Raw genomic sequence first — 17,780 nt, 5'->3', positions numbered from 1 at the left:
CTTTGCCTAGTTAAAATGAATAAACCAATTATCATGGCACTGGGCACATAATACTCTTTCTATATATTTTAGTAATTATTGTGCAAGAAATAGGATCACAAAATATTTAATCAATAGCAATTTGATTAATTTCAGATGATACTCAGAATACATTGCTTATACAACTCTTAATATAATATTCCAAATTAAAGAATTCTATCTAGACCCATTTTGTTTATTTGTTTGTTTTTTCTCTCTCTGTTACATACTACCCCTTGAGAATCTCAAACAGTGCCATGGATTTACACTGATTTATACCATGACTCCAGTCCTGTGATCCAATAGCCCCCTGACAACTGCACTGTATATGTGACCATTATATTAAAGTTAATGGCTGCAAAATTAATTCTTTTTAAAAAATATTTTATTTATTTATTTGTCAGAAAGAGAAAGGACATACAAGCAGGGGGACTGGCAGGCAGAGGGAGAAGCACGCTCCCCCCTGAGTAGGGAGTCCGATGCAAGACTCAATCCCAGGACCCTGGGATCATGACCTGAGCTGAAGGCAGTCACTTAACCAACCGAGCCACCCAGGCGCCCCTGCAAAACTAATTCGTTCACTGCTTTCCAACCCTTCATCTTTCCTTTTCAGTCTCTTTCACAATCACAGAATTAGTTGCTCAAGTTAAAGCTTAGTGATTATCTTTGTTTTCTCTTTTTTTACTCTCACTTTTTTTAAAAAAGATTTTATTTATTTATTTGACAGAGAGAGAGAACAAGTAGGCAGAGAGGCAGGCTGAGGGAGAGGGAGAAGCAGGCTCCTCGCTGAGCCGGGAGCCCAATGCGGGGTTTGATCCCAGGACCCTGGGATCATGACCTGAGCTGAAGGCAGCAGCTTAACCGACTGAGCCACCCAGGCGCTACTTTACTCTTGCTTTCTAAATCCAATTCCTCAGCAAGTCATTTGCCTCAACACCAAAGTGGACTCCTTTGTTTTCTCTCTCCCATTCTCAATCCCCACTGACATAATCATAAAATAAACCAGTATTATCTGTCATCTGTACTTCTGCAATAGGATCTCTTGTCTCTCTGCATTGTCACTCTTCTCTGTAACTTCTTCTCTTGCAGCTAATCTTTAATAATATAATAATATAAATATAATATTTATATTTTAATAATATAAATCAGATCATCTCATTATCTAACATGTCATCTTTCAATGACTTCTCATAACACTTATAATTAAATTCAAATTCTTTATCATGGCATAAAAACATGTGTCTCTCTTGCCTGGGTCTCCACTCTCACTTCACATCTTCCTCCCCTTGCACATTATGTCTCATAGTGTCTTCCTCTATGAACCCCACATCTGATGAGCTACTCTTAATTAGTAATGTTTTCAAATATTCTTCCTTTTGTCTGGAATGTTTTTTGCCTAGATTCTCTAATGGATAGTTTTTTCCTATTATTCTTGTTCTCTGATCGATGTTATCTTTTCAGAAGGACCTTTCTTGACTTGATGGACGCATCTACAGTAACCTCACCCCATCCCATGTTACCTTCTACTATATTGTCATATTTTATTGGTGACTTGACTTCACAGATTTACTTTCTTATTATCTGTCTACCCCCAATATTTTGGAGACACTTAGCTTCCACAACTGTGTTCTTGGAACTTTGACAATGCCTGGAACATAGGAGCTTTACAAAATGATCCTTGAGCTGGGTCTATTAAAAAGCAATGTCAGATCATTTAGACATTGAATCCAAAATGTCCTCAAAATAGACCTGTGATTCAAATCAGTACCTATAATACACATTTTAAAAATAAATATTCCAATGAATTGCTCTATATACCAATTTTGTTAGGTAGTTATTTAAACATGTCATCATAACTGTGACATAATACAAGCAAGTAACAAGCAAGTGAGGAAAGGGATGTTTAAAGTAAAAGTCACACAGAATACCACTGGTATTAACTGGTGAGTAGTAAAAATAAATCATCTTATTCCTGAAAGAAATGAAACTATAAAAATGATAAAGAATATTCAGCAAAATATTATTAATATAATTATAATTTCCATATGGCAAAATCTTAAGTCTTAAAATATATAAAGGGGTTGGTTAAATGACAATGAACAAATTATATGTGTTGAATGACAGTGCCAAAGTTACTTGTGAAGATAGTATTATGTCTATATTTTCAGTACTTTATACTGTGCTTTATACATAGTTTTTATAATAAATATTGGTGGAATTAATTAATCAATTAAACTTTTATACTTCATAATCCTTACAACAATCATCCTTTTCAGAAAACCACTATTCTTTTTCTTTACTCCTTTGAAAGTATGTATTTATTTTCTGACTTTTCATAAATGTAATTGTAAGGGACATGGTTATTCATCTTTATATTAGTATAAGATGCAACATCAAATCTAAACAAAACAAACAAACAAGGCATACAATTAGATTTTGAGATTCCTATATGAACCTACACATTTGATTCCAGTTACTTCAAGTTACATCTAGTGTGGAAACTGAAAAATGACTGAATATGCCAGAAACTTTGAGACATTCTTATTCAGTTCAAATAGAATTCAGTATGAAATACTAACCAATCACTTGCTAAAGGAAAACTTGCCTGGTAATTGAGAAGATAGAGACTTCTCCCAAAGAGAACTTCCCCTCCACCAGTACCACTACCAAAACCATAGGCTTTGGGAAACTGGGGATAAGCCAATGCTGAAATAAGGACGTGTGAAAGCAAGTAAAGCAAATGTCATCAGTATCTGCACCATTGCTTGCACACTCTGCAGTTGCCTGCTGGTAACATCTCATTCTCCCTATACTTCACTCACATAGCATGAAGGGGTAGCCAAAATGTCTTACTAAAGATTTCAAACTTGGATAATGGCTCTTTTTAAAGAAAGATCACATACTCCTTAAGAGAATCAATTACAATAAATAATATTATATAAATCAGGTAAATACCATACAGAAGAAAGCAGTAATTTATAAAATGTGTTCAATTAATGTTTAGTGGCAAAGCATAGAGAGATTAAAATGACATTCAAAAATATAAAATATATGGGGAAAGTCAAGAAAACTCTGCTACTTATACAAATATTTAAACAGTAAAAAAATATAACAGCATAAAAGAAGCAGTTGTTAGGGATGCCTGGGTTGCTCAGTCAGTTAAGCGTCTGCCTTTGGCTCAGGTCATGATCCCAGTGTCCTGGGATCAAGTCCCACAATGGGCTCCCCCCTTAGCAGAAAGCCTATTTCTCCTTCTGCTTGTGCTCTCTCTGCCTCTCTGACAAATGAATAAATAAAACCTTAAAAAAAAAAGAAAAGAAAAGAAAAAGAAACAGTTGTTAAAGAAGCTATAGAAGAAAATTTCTCCAATATGAAAAAGCTCTAAAGGTGTCACAAATGATCAGTCAACATGTTTTAAACACAGGCACATTATGGTTTTGTTTTTTTTCCAGAATGAAAGAGAAACTCCCTTAAGGATCCAAGCAGAAAATAATATGCAACTCTCCTCCCCCACACACCAAAAATAACATGTAACCCCCCTCCCTCCCACATATCCAGAATTTCTCCTTTGTAAACAAAAGAATCCAAATCAATAATTCATGACAATTACTTTTTTCTTTTTTAAATACCAAAGAGGAGACATAGTGAAACTGGCAGGAAATTTTAATAATTTCAAATTCCCCAGATTATCTAATGAATTCCCCTTTATGTAGAAATTTAGCTTTAGGGTGCTTGGGTGGCTCAGTTGGTTAAGTGTCTGCCTTCAGCTCAGGTCATGATCCCAGGGTCCTGGGATGGAGCCCCATGTTGGGCTCCATGCTCAGTGGGAAGCCTGCTTCTCCCTCTCCCTCTGCCTTTCTTCTTGCGTGTGTGCTTTCTCTCTCTCAAATAAATAAATAGAATCTAAAAAAATAAGAAAGAAACTTAGCATTAGAAACCATTGCTGTTTTGTACCACTATTATCATTTCAGAGAAAGTAATATACTTTTCAAGTGTGCAGAGAATCAGGATGGTGAGTGGTGGTTAGAGAGCACTATAGAACCATATATCTACAGCAGTTCTCCCCTCAACTCCCAAAAAATATTGTGAAAAAATTATATATTCAGCCAGGCTAATATGTACTTGTGAAAGAAGTATTATATTTCTGATCAATAAATATGTCAGACAGGTATTCTAGCATTTTGAGGAAGAAATCACATAAAGAACCAAAGAGTGTGAAATGTGAAGTTTAAAAGAAATTTTAAACTTCTGGGGAAGTTTTTTCTTCTTTATTCTGGGGAATAATAATATTAAAAAAATATTAAAAAAAACAATAACACTTAAAAGTTAATATATAAGTTATTCTCTGTAATGTGATCATAAACAGAACATATGTTAAGATGCATCATTTATTCAAAGTACAAAAATTTTAAAAAGCAAATTGATGATAATAATCTGCATCTAAAGTCATAGGGTTTTCCAAGAAAAATAAAAAGTAACTCAAGCTATTTTATATTAGTATTTTACTTATTTGTTTATTCCTGTTTTTAGTATTTTATTTTAACACCAGAAAAGAACATATGCTTTCAAATATATAATTACTAGTAGAATAAAAAAAGTATAAGAAATATCCAAATCACAAGAAAAAAAATGAAAAAACTTAAACAATTTAGCAAAATATCTCTTAAGAAATCTAGTAATAAAGTATCAAAAATCTATAGGATGTTATGCTGTGTAAATGTTTCTTAGGAATATAAATGGAAATAAAAGAAGTAGAAAACACACTTAAATGATTTGTAAGCATGTCATAAATTTGTTGAAGAATTTATGAGTAAATATTAAGTACCAGTACAACAACATTTAAGAAAATAATTTCATTATTTTATGTCTGCAAGAAAAATCTCTCTCTCTCTTTCTGTCTCTCCATCCGTCTGTCTCACTCTCATCGATTTATTAGGAAATGAAAATAAATGTGAAAGTGATTTACTTTTAAGACTTTGGAGTGGCTTGCAGCAGACCAATTCATCCACTTAGAATAACTAGAAAAAGATAGGAAAATACTAATTATCTGTTTAAAGGCATCAGAGACATTCTAAAACATAAAGAAAGAATGGGCCAAGAGTCTGGAGAAGAAAGAACATGAAAAGTTAAGCTGCCACTGTGTAGACACTTTTCCCTAGAAAAATTTTCCATTTCTGCACACATGACAGAACGCTGAGAACCAAGGATTTTCAAATCCAGAATATATACAAACAAAGGCCATTCCTGGAATGACAAGGAAATCAGCAGAGCTTTTAATATTCCCTAAGAAGAGCTGGACATACAAAGTTGGAAACTTGAGAGCCCTCAAATCTGTGCCTGCTTTTTCTATCAATATGTATTTCAATTTTGGAACTAAATGAAGCAAGTGTCTAAAACACAGCAGAAAGCATTTCAAAGCAGAATAGAGTTCTCAGAAGACAGAAAAGATAATGATGCTAAAGTCTTCATAGGGGAAGGATTCTTGGTGAGCACAAGGACCATGGTTCTTCCCACAGCTATAGAGGGCTACATCCTAGGAGCAGAATCTAACAGAAGGTAGAGTGAATTTACTAATATTCTAACAGGCTTGACTCACATCAGTCCATGTCTGGATGAAAGTAACCAGGTTCACATCTCTCTGCCTACTAGAAAAAACGCTGGACTCCTTCTGGTAGAGGATGAAACATCTAGACCCGCTATGGTATTTTATTTGTTTTATAAACAATATTTTACAGTTTTAAAAGGTTAGTGCACATTCCAACATATAGGATCACATGACATAAAATCCAAGAAAACAAATATGAAGACCATAAGCAATCCAGATATGAGACTTATCCTGAAATAACTTTTAAATAATTGTGATTAACATGTTCAAGAAATAGCAAAACAAAAAATAAACAAATAATGGAGAACTGTAGCAATTCAGTTGGCATCTGGGGCTGCAGTGTTATCAGAGGCTCAATTGAGCAAAGATGTTTCCAAGCTCCCTAGTTGTTGACAAAATTCATTTCATTCCTTATGGTTGCAGGACTATGGGTCTTGGCTTTTTCTGGAGGTCACCTGGAGATTCCTTAAACTTTGTTGCCACATGGGCATCTACTCATGGGTGCTCCTTATTTCATGACATCTTGCTTTTTTAAAGCCAGCAGAGGAAAAAAAAAAAGAATGCAACTCAACTAGGAAGATGGATTACACATATAGTAATACAATGATGGGATGACATTCCATCATCTTTGCTATATGCTATGGTTGGGACCAAATCAAAGTTCCCACACACAAAGGAAAGCAATTACACAGAATCAGGAGGTAGAAATTAATGTGGATCACCTTATTGTCTGTCTTCCACACATTGGAATAATAAGATTATATAATGTACTTTTAATTATGTCTGTGTTTAAAAATAACACTCTAGTGTATGCACACATACACATAGAGCTTATGGGTGACCCAACGTTTTCTTTTTCTCTCTCAATCTGAAAAAGTGGCTTTTATGAGCAGTGCATCACATGATAGATACAGTCATAATGGGCTACGAAAAGTCGAGGAATGCAGGATTGCATTAACTATTTGAGCAGAAGTCTTGATATTTTACACTACTCAATGAGTTTTTTGGCATATTTCTATTTAATACGATAACCACTTACACTGATGCTTCACTCATTGCTTCATGTGAACTGCTTTGACTCTTGAAATGAAAGAAAAACTTCACAACTGGGAGCTACCATGTGGAAATGTAAGAACATTCGTCATTTTCCATCCTGATCCCTCTAATTCAGGAAATTAGGTGTTAAAAAAAACCTTGTTCACTGAGCCCAGGGCCCACTGTCACATCAAGAACAGTGAGGGTGGCTTATGAATTAGTATACTTATTCACACATCATTTTCTCTGATGCCAGCTTTGAATAGATGTCTTGCCACATAACATACTATGTTTGAATAAGAAGTACTTTGGAGTGTACTTGGGAAGATTCCAAAGGAGGGAGCTCATCATTTAGTTATTTAGTTTTATCTAAGCTCAACTACTTCACAAAAGATTCTTAACATGAAAAGAACAGTGTTCTGATATTTCTTAATTTGTATCTGCATCTGGCCTTCAACAACTAAATATTAACTTTCTGATAGTCCAACAGTCATTATTTCTAGTTTACAGCAATTTTGAAATATTGATTTTAATACCACAGCTTTCTATTGGTTTAAGGTCATGTGTCATCAGCTTCATTTGATTATTTTGTTTTACTAATTTATTTACAGCTGCAAAGCAGAAATATACCTAAACATTCTATTACTTCTGACATCCAAACTAAGGTACTAACAAAGGTTCTATTTTTAGTTAAATGTGAATAAATAAAGAATGCTTGAGAAGATTAATTGTGGGATCACTTTTCTTACCAAAGAGCAAAGACTTGATCATGACCAGCAGTTAATGGTGATTTGGCCTGGGATTCTTAGATTTTGAACTGGTCTTCCCAGGAGAAAAGGCCCAGAGTTCAGAGGAAAAAAATGCCAATATTTGAAGATATTCTGGGAGTACCCAGTTAGCCTCATTTTGACAAAGAGCATAACTCAGTTTTCTGGAAAACTGCCCAAAGTGGTATAAAAGAAAAACAAAAACAAATTTTGTTTTACTTTTCCACCTCCACTGATAAGAGGATTCTGGCAGACTCTCGTCATGCAACAAATGCTCTTTCATACTTAAAAATTTATCTGTCCTAACTCTGAGTTGCATACTGTCTTCTCAAGCTTTGAGAAAATTATACTAAAGCCAAGAAATTCGTGCTTCCTTTATGGGGTGAGGCTGGGGGAGTTCCAAGTTTCTGTCACAAGGATCACTATTAAGTAAATCACCTTTCTGACATACATTGCTACTTTACACCTTTCTTTTTGCACAAATATCTATTTTCATTATTCCTTTTTAACTTTCGCTTGTGTATCTGACTCTTGAAATATATTGTTCTGTTCCGTTCCATTACTGCAAGGAGTAATGGAAATAACCATTCTTCAAATATCATTCTGAAACAGATGTGCTTTTGTGGTCACTTAACCTAAACTGATTTTCAAAACTGATTCTGAATTCCAGTCAAAAAGGTGGCATAGACCTCTTTCTCCCTGATCTTCTTTACTAATTATAAATATCAACCAAGGAAATAACTCAAGGGAAAAACTAATAAAGAATTACGAAATGCTGTAAAAAGAGAGAAACTGGTAGAGATGGATCTGGAATACTGGGGAAGATAAGAAGACTATTTAAAACTGCAAGAAGATATAAATTGACTATTAGAATTGAAGATTTCAGCAACCTCTGTCAATAATTGATAAGGCAAGCAGACAGAAGATCAATAAGTATACAGAGTTCTTTTAATCTCTACCAACCAGCCTGACCTAATTTACATGTATAAAACATTACAATCAACACTATCAGAATATACATACTTATCTGGATTATTTACCAAGGAAATCATATTCTGGGCTATAAACAAGTCTCAATATATTTAAAAGAATTTAAATCATGCAAGTATATTCTCTGATTATAATGTAATTATACTACTGTAGATGAAAGGAGAAAATACAAATCACCAATATCAGAAATGAGAGAGAAGATATCACTGGAGATTCACCAGTATTAAAAGAATAATAAGATAATGCTATTAAAACCTTTGTGTAAACAAATTTGACAATTTGGGTTTAGTGGATACATTCTATAAAAATACAAATTGCCAAGTTCACTCAGGAAATAATAGTAATGAATTATGAATACATTGTCACTAAGTGAATAAATAAATACTACAATAAAATTTAGTTAGGAACCTTTCCACAAAGAAAAATTCATGCTCAGGTGTTTTCCCTTGTGAATCCTAACAAACTTTGGTGGAAGAAATTATGCTAATTCTACACAAAATCTTTCAAGAAATTGAAGAGGAAAGAATATTTTCCAATTCATTTAATGAAGTCTCCATTACTCTATTACTCAAACCAGAAAAAGTCATTAAAAGAAAACTGCGGAGCAATATGTCTCTTAAACATTGTTGCCAAACTAATTTTTTTAAATTTAGTAAATTGAATCCAACATATATAAAAGAATCATTAATCATGACCACATTGGGTTTATGCCAGGAATCAAGGTTGTTTTAACATTTAAAAATCAAACAATGTAATTTTCCATACACAGTAAAAAAAATATAAACACATAACAACTTTAACAGATATAGAAAAGACATTTGACCAAAAAATGCCACTCATGACAAAGCCTTTGACAAAGGAGGAATAGAAAGAAGTTTCCTTCCAGTAATTAAAGGCATTTATGGGAACCCACAGTTAATGATACAATTGAAGAAAAAAACAATACTTTCCAACTCATATTAATAAAAAGGGAAGGATATTAACTTTTTCCACTTCTATTTCCCACTTTACTGGAGGTTTGAATGTAGGAAATAAAAAGAAATAAAAGGTATCCATTTTGGAAATAAAGAATGAAAACTGTAATTATTTCCAGATTGTATAAATCACTTACATAAAAATATTTATTCTCCAAAACTATACTAAAACTAATTAGTGAGTTTAACAAGTTTGCATGATAAAAAACCTCAATTTTATTTTTATATTTAACAAGGCACAATCAGAAATTGAAAAAAATATATCAAGTAGTGCAAAAATATGAAATATAGGGGTAAATCTAAGGAGTGACTTGCAAGGCTTATACATTAATATTTTAAAACATTCCTAAGAGAAATTAAAGAATCCCTAAATAAATGGAGATATAAACCTTACTTACAGATCAAAAATGTCAACATTGTCAAGATCTTAATTCTCCACAAACTGATCTAAAATTGCAATCAAAATCAGGCCTTTTTAACTTTTTGGACAAATTGCCAAGCTGATCCTAAATTCCATATGAAAATGCAAAAGTCATAATAGGCAGAACAACTTTGAAATAGAAAAAGTTGGAGGATTTATATTGTCTGCCTTCAACATTTATTATAAAGATACAGTAGTCAGAAAAATTTGTTATTGGCATCAAGAAATACAAATATACCAACAAAACAAAATAGAAAGTCCAGATACACACACACGCACATGTACATAGTTGATCTTCAACAGTGGTGCGCACACAATTCAATGAGTAAAGGATAGTTTTTTCCAACAAAATATACTGGATCAATCAGATATTATTAGCAAAATGAACATCAACCCATACATTGCATCATATACCAAAATTAAGTCAAAATGCATCATAGGCCTAGGAGCGGCTGGCTGGCTCAGTTGGTTAAGCATCTGCCTTCGGCTCAGGTCCTGATCCCAGGATCCTGGGATCGAGCTCCTTATCAGGCTCCCTGCTCAGCGGTGAGCCTGCCTCTCCCTCTCCTTCTGCCTGCTGCTCTGCCTTCTTGTGCTCTTTTTCTCTCACTCCCTCTCTGTCAAATAAATAAATAAAATCTTTAAAAAAAAATGAATCATAGGCCTAAATGTAAAAACCTAAAATAAAACTTCTAGAGAATACCTAGGAAAAGATCTTTATGACCCTGTGTTAGACTGAGATTTCTCATATAAAGCACAAAAACCATGATCTATATAAGGAAAAAATAATAAATTGAGCTTCAACAAAATTAAGAACTTCTGCTCTTTGAAAGACATGGTTATGGACATAAAAAGACAAACCAGAGGTAAAAGAAAATGTTTGTAAATAACATATATGTTAAAGTGCTTGTACCTATCATATGTAAAGAACCCTCACACCTAATAATAATAATTTAAAAAATTCAATAAATAATTGACAAAGATTCAAACAAAAAATTCACTATAGATGGTACAATGATGTCAAAGAAGCACATGGAAAGAAGATGGATATCATTCAATGTTTGGGGAATACAAGTAAATTCACCTTGTAATACTTCTATACGACCAGTAGACAATTTAAAATTGGAAGATACATACACTATACCAAGTTCTGGCAAGGGTGTGGTGCAAACTAGGACTCTCATACTCTGGTGGTAGAAGAATAAAATTTACAAACACCTTGAAAAACAGTTTAGCAGTTTCTACCATTTTACCATCTATCCCACTACAAGGTATTTTCTCAAGAGAAATAAAAGTTTTGTCCATAATGAATGTTCATAAATAAATGTAGCTTTACTTGTACTTGCCAGAAAAACAAGGAATAACACAAAGGGTCATTAAAAAAGGAATAGGAAAACAAATTGTGGTATATCTATGAAATGAAATGCTACTCAGAAATCAGAAGGAACAAACAACTGAAACATGTAACATCTTGGATGAATCTTAAAATAATAATGGTAGGTGAAAGAAACTAAACCATAAAACTTATATACTATAATTACATTTAGATACAATTTTAGAAAATTAAACTATTAAAGCAGTTCAGTATATTCCTGGAGATTCAGGGGGATATATGAGGGAAGGATTATCAAGGAAGATAAATCAACTTTTGAGATAACGTATATGTTCATTATCTTGACATTTTCACATTTGTATACGTATGTCACAGCTTATCAAACTGTACAAGTCACGTGCTGTTTATTGTATGTCAACTACTTGTCAATTAATTTGTTAAAAATGAAAAACACTGACAGGCAGAGCAAGATGGCGGAGGAGTAGGAGACCTAGATTTCATCTGGTCTCAGGAATTCAGCTGAATAGGGATCAAATTATTCTGAACACCTACGAACTCAACAGGAGATCGAACAGGAGAGTAGCAACAACTCTCTGAACAGAGAAGCGACCACTTACTGGAAGGTAGGGCGTGCGGAGAAGTGAATCCGAGGCGATATTCGGGAGGATAGACGGCAGGGGAGGGGCCTCCGTCGGCCGCTTCACGCAAGTGACAGAGCCGCGGAGCACAAAATCGGACCTTTTAGAAGTCGGCTCCGCTGAGGGACGTCGCTGCAGTGGCTAAGCAGGGGGTGGAATCCTCCCGGGACAGTGTGGTCTCAGGACCCTTAGGGTCACGGAGAGACCGGGGGTGCCTGAGTGCGCCAGAGCTCCCGGGTATCAGAGCGGGGAAGCCGGCTGCAGAGACGGAGCAGAGTCGCGGGCTCTCAGCTCGGGGTTGCCATAAACTGTGATCTGCGGCCCAGTCGGGGCACGGCTCCCCCAGCAGGGACCCAACAAGCAGCAGATCCGGGGAGACTCCCCTTCCTTCCCGGGGAGGAGCGGTGCGGGAACGCACTGCAGGGATCTGCTGGGTTTGGAGACTCCGTGCGGGGTCGGGTGCCAGAGATAGCAACGCTCGATCACAGGCCGGGTGAGCACGGAGTGCGGCCGGAGACCAGGGACACGGGAGTGACTGTTTTTCTCTGGGGACACACTGAGGAGCGGGGCCCCGAGTTCTCAGCTCCTCCGGGTGGAGATTGGGAGGCCACCATTTCTGCCCTGGTCCTCCAAAGCTGTACCGAGAGCTTGCAGGGAACAAAACTCCTGAGAACAAACCAGAGCAGCTTCCTTAGCCCGGACCGACAAGGGCGGGGCAATTCCTTCTCCGGCAAAGACATTTGGAAACCACAGCAACAGGCCCCTCCCCCAGAAGATCAGCACAAACAGCCAGCAAGCCAAGACCAAGTTGATCGATCAAGGAGAATGGGAGAACTCCAGCGCTAGGGGAATACTGCATATAGATTCATGGCTTTTTTTTTTTTTTTTTTTTACCATGATCCATTATTTCATCAAAGTTAATTTTTGTTGACTTTTTTTTTATTTTCCTTTTTCCCTTTTTCAACCAACATCTTATCAATCCCTTTTTTTAAAAAAACAAAAACATTTTTTATTTTTCATTTTTAGAGTCATATTTTATCCCTTCATAGTAGTTACCCTTATTTTTGGCATATATATATAAGTTGTTCTCTCTTTAAAATTTTGAGGTACAGTTTCTTCTAACAGATCAAAATATACCCTAAATCACTAGTGTATGGCTTTGTTCTAGTCTCCTGCCTGATCACATTCTCTCCCTTTTTCCTTTTTTTTTTTTTTCTCTTAAATCTTCTTTTTTTTTTTAAACAACTTATCTTACCAAGTCCTTTTATAAAATCTTTTATAATTTTCATCTTTACAGTCATCTTCCATCCCTTCATTGTATCAACCCTTATTTTGTACATATATGTCTTTCTTCCTTTAAAATTTTAGGAGGCACTTTTTTCTAACAGACCAAAATACGCCCAAAATCTAGTGTGTGGCACTGATCTATGCACTAGCCTGATCATATTTGATCACATTCTGCTTTTTTTGGATTGTTCTGTTTTTGTTTTTATCCTTTTTTTTTCCTTTTTTTTTCTCTTTCTTTTTTCTTTCTTTCCCTTTCTTTTCCCCTGGTTTCAGGTATTTTCTGATTTGTATACAGTATATTTGCTGGGGACGTTGTAAACCTGTTAGCATTTTGTTCTCTCATTCATCTATTCTCCTCTGGACAAAATGACAAGACGAAAGAAATCACCTCAGCAAAAAGAACAAGAGGTAGTACCGTCAGCCAGGGACCTACTCAATGCGGACATTAGTACGATGTCGGACCTAGAGTTCAGAATCATGACTTTAAAGATACTAGCTGGGCTTGAAAAAAGCGTGGAAGTTATTAGAGAAACCCTTTCTGGAGAAATAAAAGAACTAAAATCTAACCAAATCGAAATCAAAAAGGCTATTGATGAGGTGCAATCCAAAATAGGGGCACTAACTGCTAGGATAAATGAGGCAGAAGAGAGAATCAGCGATATAGAAGACCAAATGATGGAAAATAAAGAGGCTGAGAAAAAGAGAGAGAAACAATTACAGGATCACGAGGGCAGAATTCAAGAGATAAGTGATACGATAAGACGAAACAACATTAGAATAATTGGGATCCCAGAAGAAGAAGAGAGAGAGAGAGGGGCAGAAGGTATATTGGAGCAAATTATAGCAGAAAACTTCCCTAATGTGAGGAAGGAAACAGGCATTAAAATCCAGGAGGCACAGAGAACCCCTCTCAAAATCAATAATAATAGGTCAACACCCCGACATCTAATAGTAAAACTTACGAGTCTCAGAGACAAAGAGAAAATCCTGAAAGCAGCTCGGGAGAAGAGATATGTAACCTACAATGGTAGAAACATTAGATTGGCAACAGACCTATCCACAGAGACCTGGCAGGCCAGAAAGGACTGGCAAGATATCTTCAGAGCACTAAACGAGAAAAATATGCAGCCAAGAATACTATATCCAGCTAGGCTATCATTGAAAATAGAAGGAGAGATAAAAAGCTTCCAGAACAAACAAAAACTAAAGGAATTTGCAAACACGAAACCAGCCCTCCAAGAAATATTGAGAGGTGTCCTCTAAGCAAAGAGAGAACCTAAAAGCAGCAAAGAGCAGAAACGAACACAGACAACAGACAGTTAACAGTCACCTTACAGGTAATACAATGACACTAAATTCATACCTTTCAATAGTTAGCCTGAATGTAAATGGGCTCAATGCCCCAATCAAAAGACACAGGCTATCAGATTGGATTAAAAAACAAGACCCATCCATATGCTGTCTGCAAGAGACTCATTTTAGACCCAAAGACACCCCCAGATTGAAAGTGAGGGGGTGGAAAACCATTTACCATGCTAATGGACACCAAAAGAAAGCTGGGGTGGCAATCCTTATATCAGACAAACTAGATTTTAAAACAAAGACTGTAATAAGAGATGAGGAAGGACACTATATCCTACTTAAAGGGTCTATCCAACAAGAAGATCTAACAATTGTAAATATCTATGCCCCGAACATGGGAGCAGCCAATTATATAAGGCAATTAATAACAAAAGCAAAGAAACACATTGACAACAATACAATAATAGTGGGGGACTTTAACACCCCCCTGACTGAAATGGACAGATCATCTAAGCAAAAGATCAACAAGGAAATAAAGACTTTAAATGACACACTGGACCAAATGGACTTCACAGACATATTCAGAACATTCCATCCCAAAGCAACGGAATACACATTCTTCTCTAGTGCCCATGGAACATTCTCCAGAATTGATCACATTCTAGGTCACAAATCAGGTCTCAACCAGTACCAAAAGATTGGGATCATTCCCTGCATATTTTCAGACCACAATGCTTTGAAACTAGAACTCAACCACAAGAGGAAAGTCGGAAAGAACTCAAATACATGGAGGCTAAAGAGCATCCTACTAAGGAATGAATGGGTCAACCAAGAAATTAAAGAAGAATTAAAAAAATTCATGGAAACCAATGAAAATGAAAACACAACTGTTCAAAATCTTTGGGATACAGCAAAGGCAGTCCTGAGAGGAAAGTATATAGCAATACAAGCCTTTCTCAAGAAACAAGAAAGGTCTCAAATACACAACCTAACCCTACACCTAAAGGAGCTGGAGAAAGAACAGCAAATAAAGCCTAGACCCAGCAGGAGAAGAGAAATCATAAAGATCAGAGCAGAAATCAATGAACTAGAAACCAAAAGAACAGTAGAACAGATCAACGAAACTAGGAGCTGGTTCTTTGAAAGAATTAACAAGATTGATAAACCCCTGGCCAGACTGATCAAAAAGAAAAGAGAAATGACCCAAATCAACAAAATCATGCATGAAAGAGGAGAGATCACAACCAACACCAAAGAAATACAAACAATTATAAGAACATATGATGAGCAACTCTATGCCAGCAAATTAGATAACCTGGAAGAAATGGGTGCATTCCTAGAGATGTATCCACTACCAAAATTGAACCAGGAAGAAATAGAAAACCTGAACAGACCTATAACCACTAAGGAAATTGAAACAGTCATCAAAAATCTCCCAAGAAACAAAAGCCCAGGGCCAGACGGCTTCCCAGGGGAATTCTATCAGACATTTCAAGAAGAATTAATACCTATTCTCCTGAAACTGTTCCAAAAAATAGAAATGGAAGGGAAACTTCCAAACTCATTTTACGAGGCCAGCATTACCTTGATCCCAAAACCAGACAAAGACCCCATCAAGAAAGAGAATTACAGACCAATATCCTTGATGAACATGGATGCAAAAATTCTCACCAAAATACTAGCCAATAGGATCCAACAGTACATTAAAAGAATTATTCACCGTGACCAAGTGGGATTTATTCCTGGGCTGCAAGCCTGGTTCAACATCCGCAAATCAATCAACGTGATACAATACATTAACAAAAGAAAGAGCAAGAATCATATGATCCTCTCAATAGATGCAGAAAAAGCATTTGACAAAGTACAGCATCCTTTCTTGATCAAAACTCTTCAGAGTATAGGGATAGAGGGTACATACCTCAATATCATAAAAGCCATCTATGAAAAACCTACAGCGAATATCATTCTCAATGGGGAAAGACTGAGAGCTTTTCCCCTAAGGTCAGGAACGCGGCAGGGATGTCCACTCTCACCACTGCTATTCAACATAGTATTAGAAGTCCTAGCCACAGCAATCAGACAACAAAAAGAAATCAAAGGCATCCAAATCGGCAAAGAGGAAGTCAAACTCTCACTCTTTGCAGATGATATGATACTGTATGTGGAAAACCCAAAACACTCCACCCCAAAACTGCTAGAACTCATACAGGAATTCAGTCAAGTAGCAGGATATAAAATCAATGCACAGAAATCAGTGGCATTCCTATACACCAACAACAAGACAGAAGAGAGACAAATCAAGGAGTCTATCCCATTTACAATTGCACCCAAAACCATTAGATACCTAGGAATAAATCTAACCAAAGAGGCAAAGGATCTGTACTCAGAAAACTATAAAATACTCATGAAAGAAATTGAAGAAGACACAAAGAAATGGAAAAACGTTCCATGCTCGTGGATTGGGAGAATCAACATTGTGAAGATGTCAATGCTACCTAGAGCAATCTACAGATTCAATGCAATCCCCATCAAAATACCATCCACTTTTTTCAAAGAAATCGGACAAATAATCTTAAAATTTGTATGGAACCAGAAGAGACCCAGAATAGTCAGAGGAATACTGAAAAAGAAAAGCAAAGCTGGCGGCATCACAATTCCGGACTTCCAGCTCTATTACAAAGCTGTCATCATCAAGACAGTTTGGTACTGGCACAAAAACAGACCCATAGATCAATGGAACAGAATCGAGAGCCCAGAAATGGACCCTCAACTCTATGGTCAACTTATTTTTGACAAAGCAGGAAAGAATGTCCAATGGCAAAAAGACAGTCTCTTCAACAAATGGTGTTGGGAAAATTGGACAGCCACATGCAGAAGAATGAAACTGGACCATTTCCTTACAGCACACACAAAAATAGACTCCAAAGGGTTGAAAGACCTAAACGTGAGACAGGAGTCCATCCAAATCCTAAAGGGGAAACACAGGTAGCAACCTTTTCGACCTTAGCCGCAGCAACTTCTTCCTAGAAACATCGCCAAAGGCACGGGAAGCCCGGGCAAAAATGAACTATTGGGATTTCATCAAGATAAAAAGCTTTTGCACAGCAAAAGAAACAGTCCACAAAACCAAAAGACAACCGACAGAATGGGAGAAAATATTTGCAAATGACATATCAGATAAAGGGCTAGTATCCAAAATCTATAAAGAACTTATCAAACTCAACACCCAAAGAACAAATAATCCAATCAAGAAATGGGCAGAAGACATGAACAGACATTTCTCCAAAGAAGACATCCAAATGGCCAACAGGCACATGAAAAAGTGCTCAACATCGCTCGGCATCAGGGAAATCCAAATCAAAACCTCAATGAGATACCACCTCACACCCGTCAGAATGGCTAAAATTAAC

The sequence above is a fragment of the Callorhinus ursinus genome, unplaced genomic scaffold (genome assembly GCF_003265705.2).
Source record: "Callorhinus ursinus isolate GAN/ISIS: 27379988/994484 unplaced genomic scaffold, GSC_fseal_2.0 scaffold9, whole genome shotgun sequence".
In the NCBI taxonomy this organism is placed as follows: domain Eukaryota; kingdom Metazoa; phylum Chordata; class Mammalia; order Carnivora; family Otariidae; genus Callorhinus; species Callorhinus ursinus.
The sequence above is the reverse complement of the archived record's forward strand: the minus strand, read 5'-3'. Positions refer to the sequence as shown.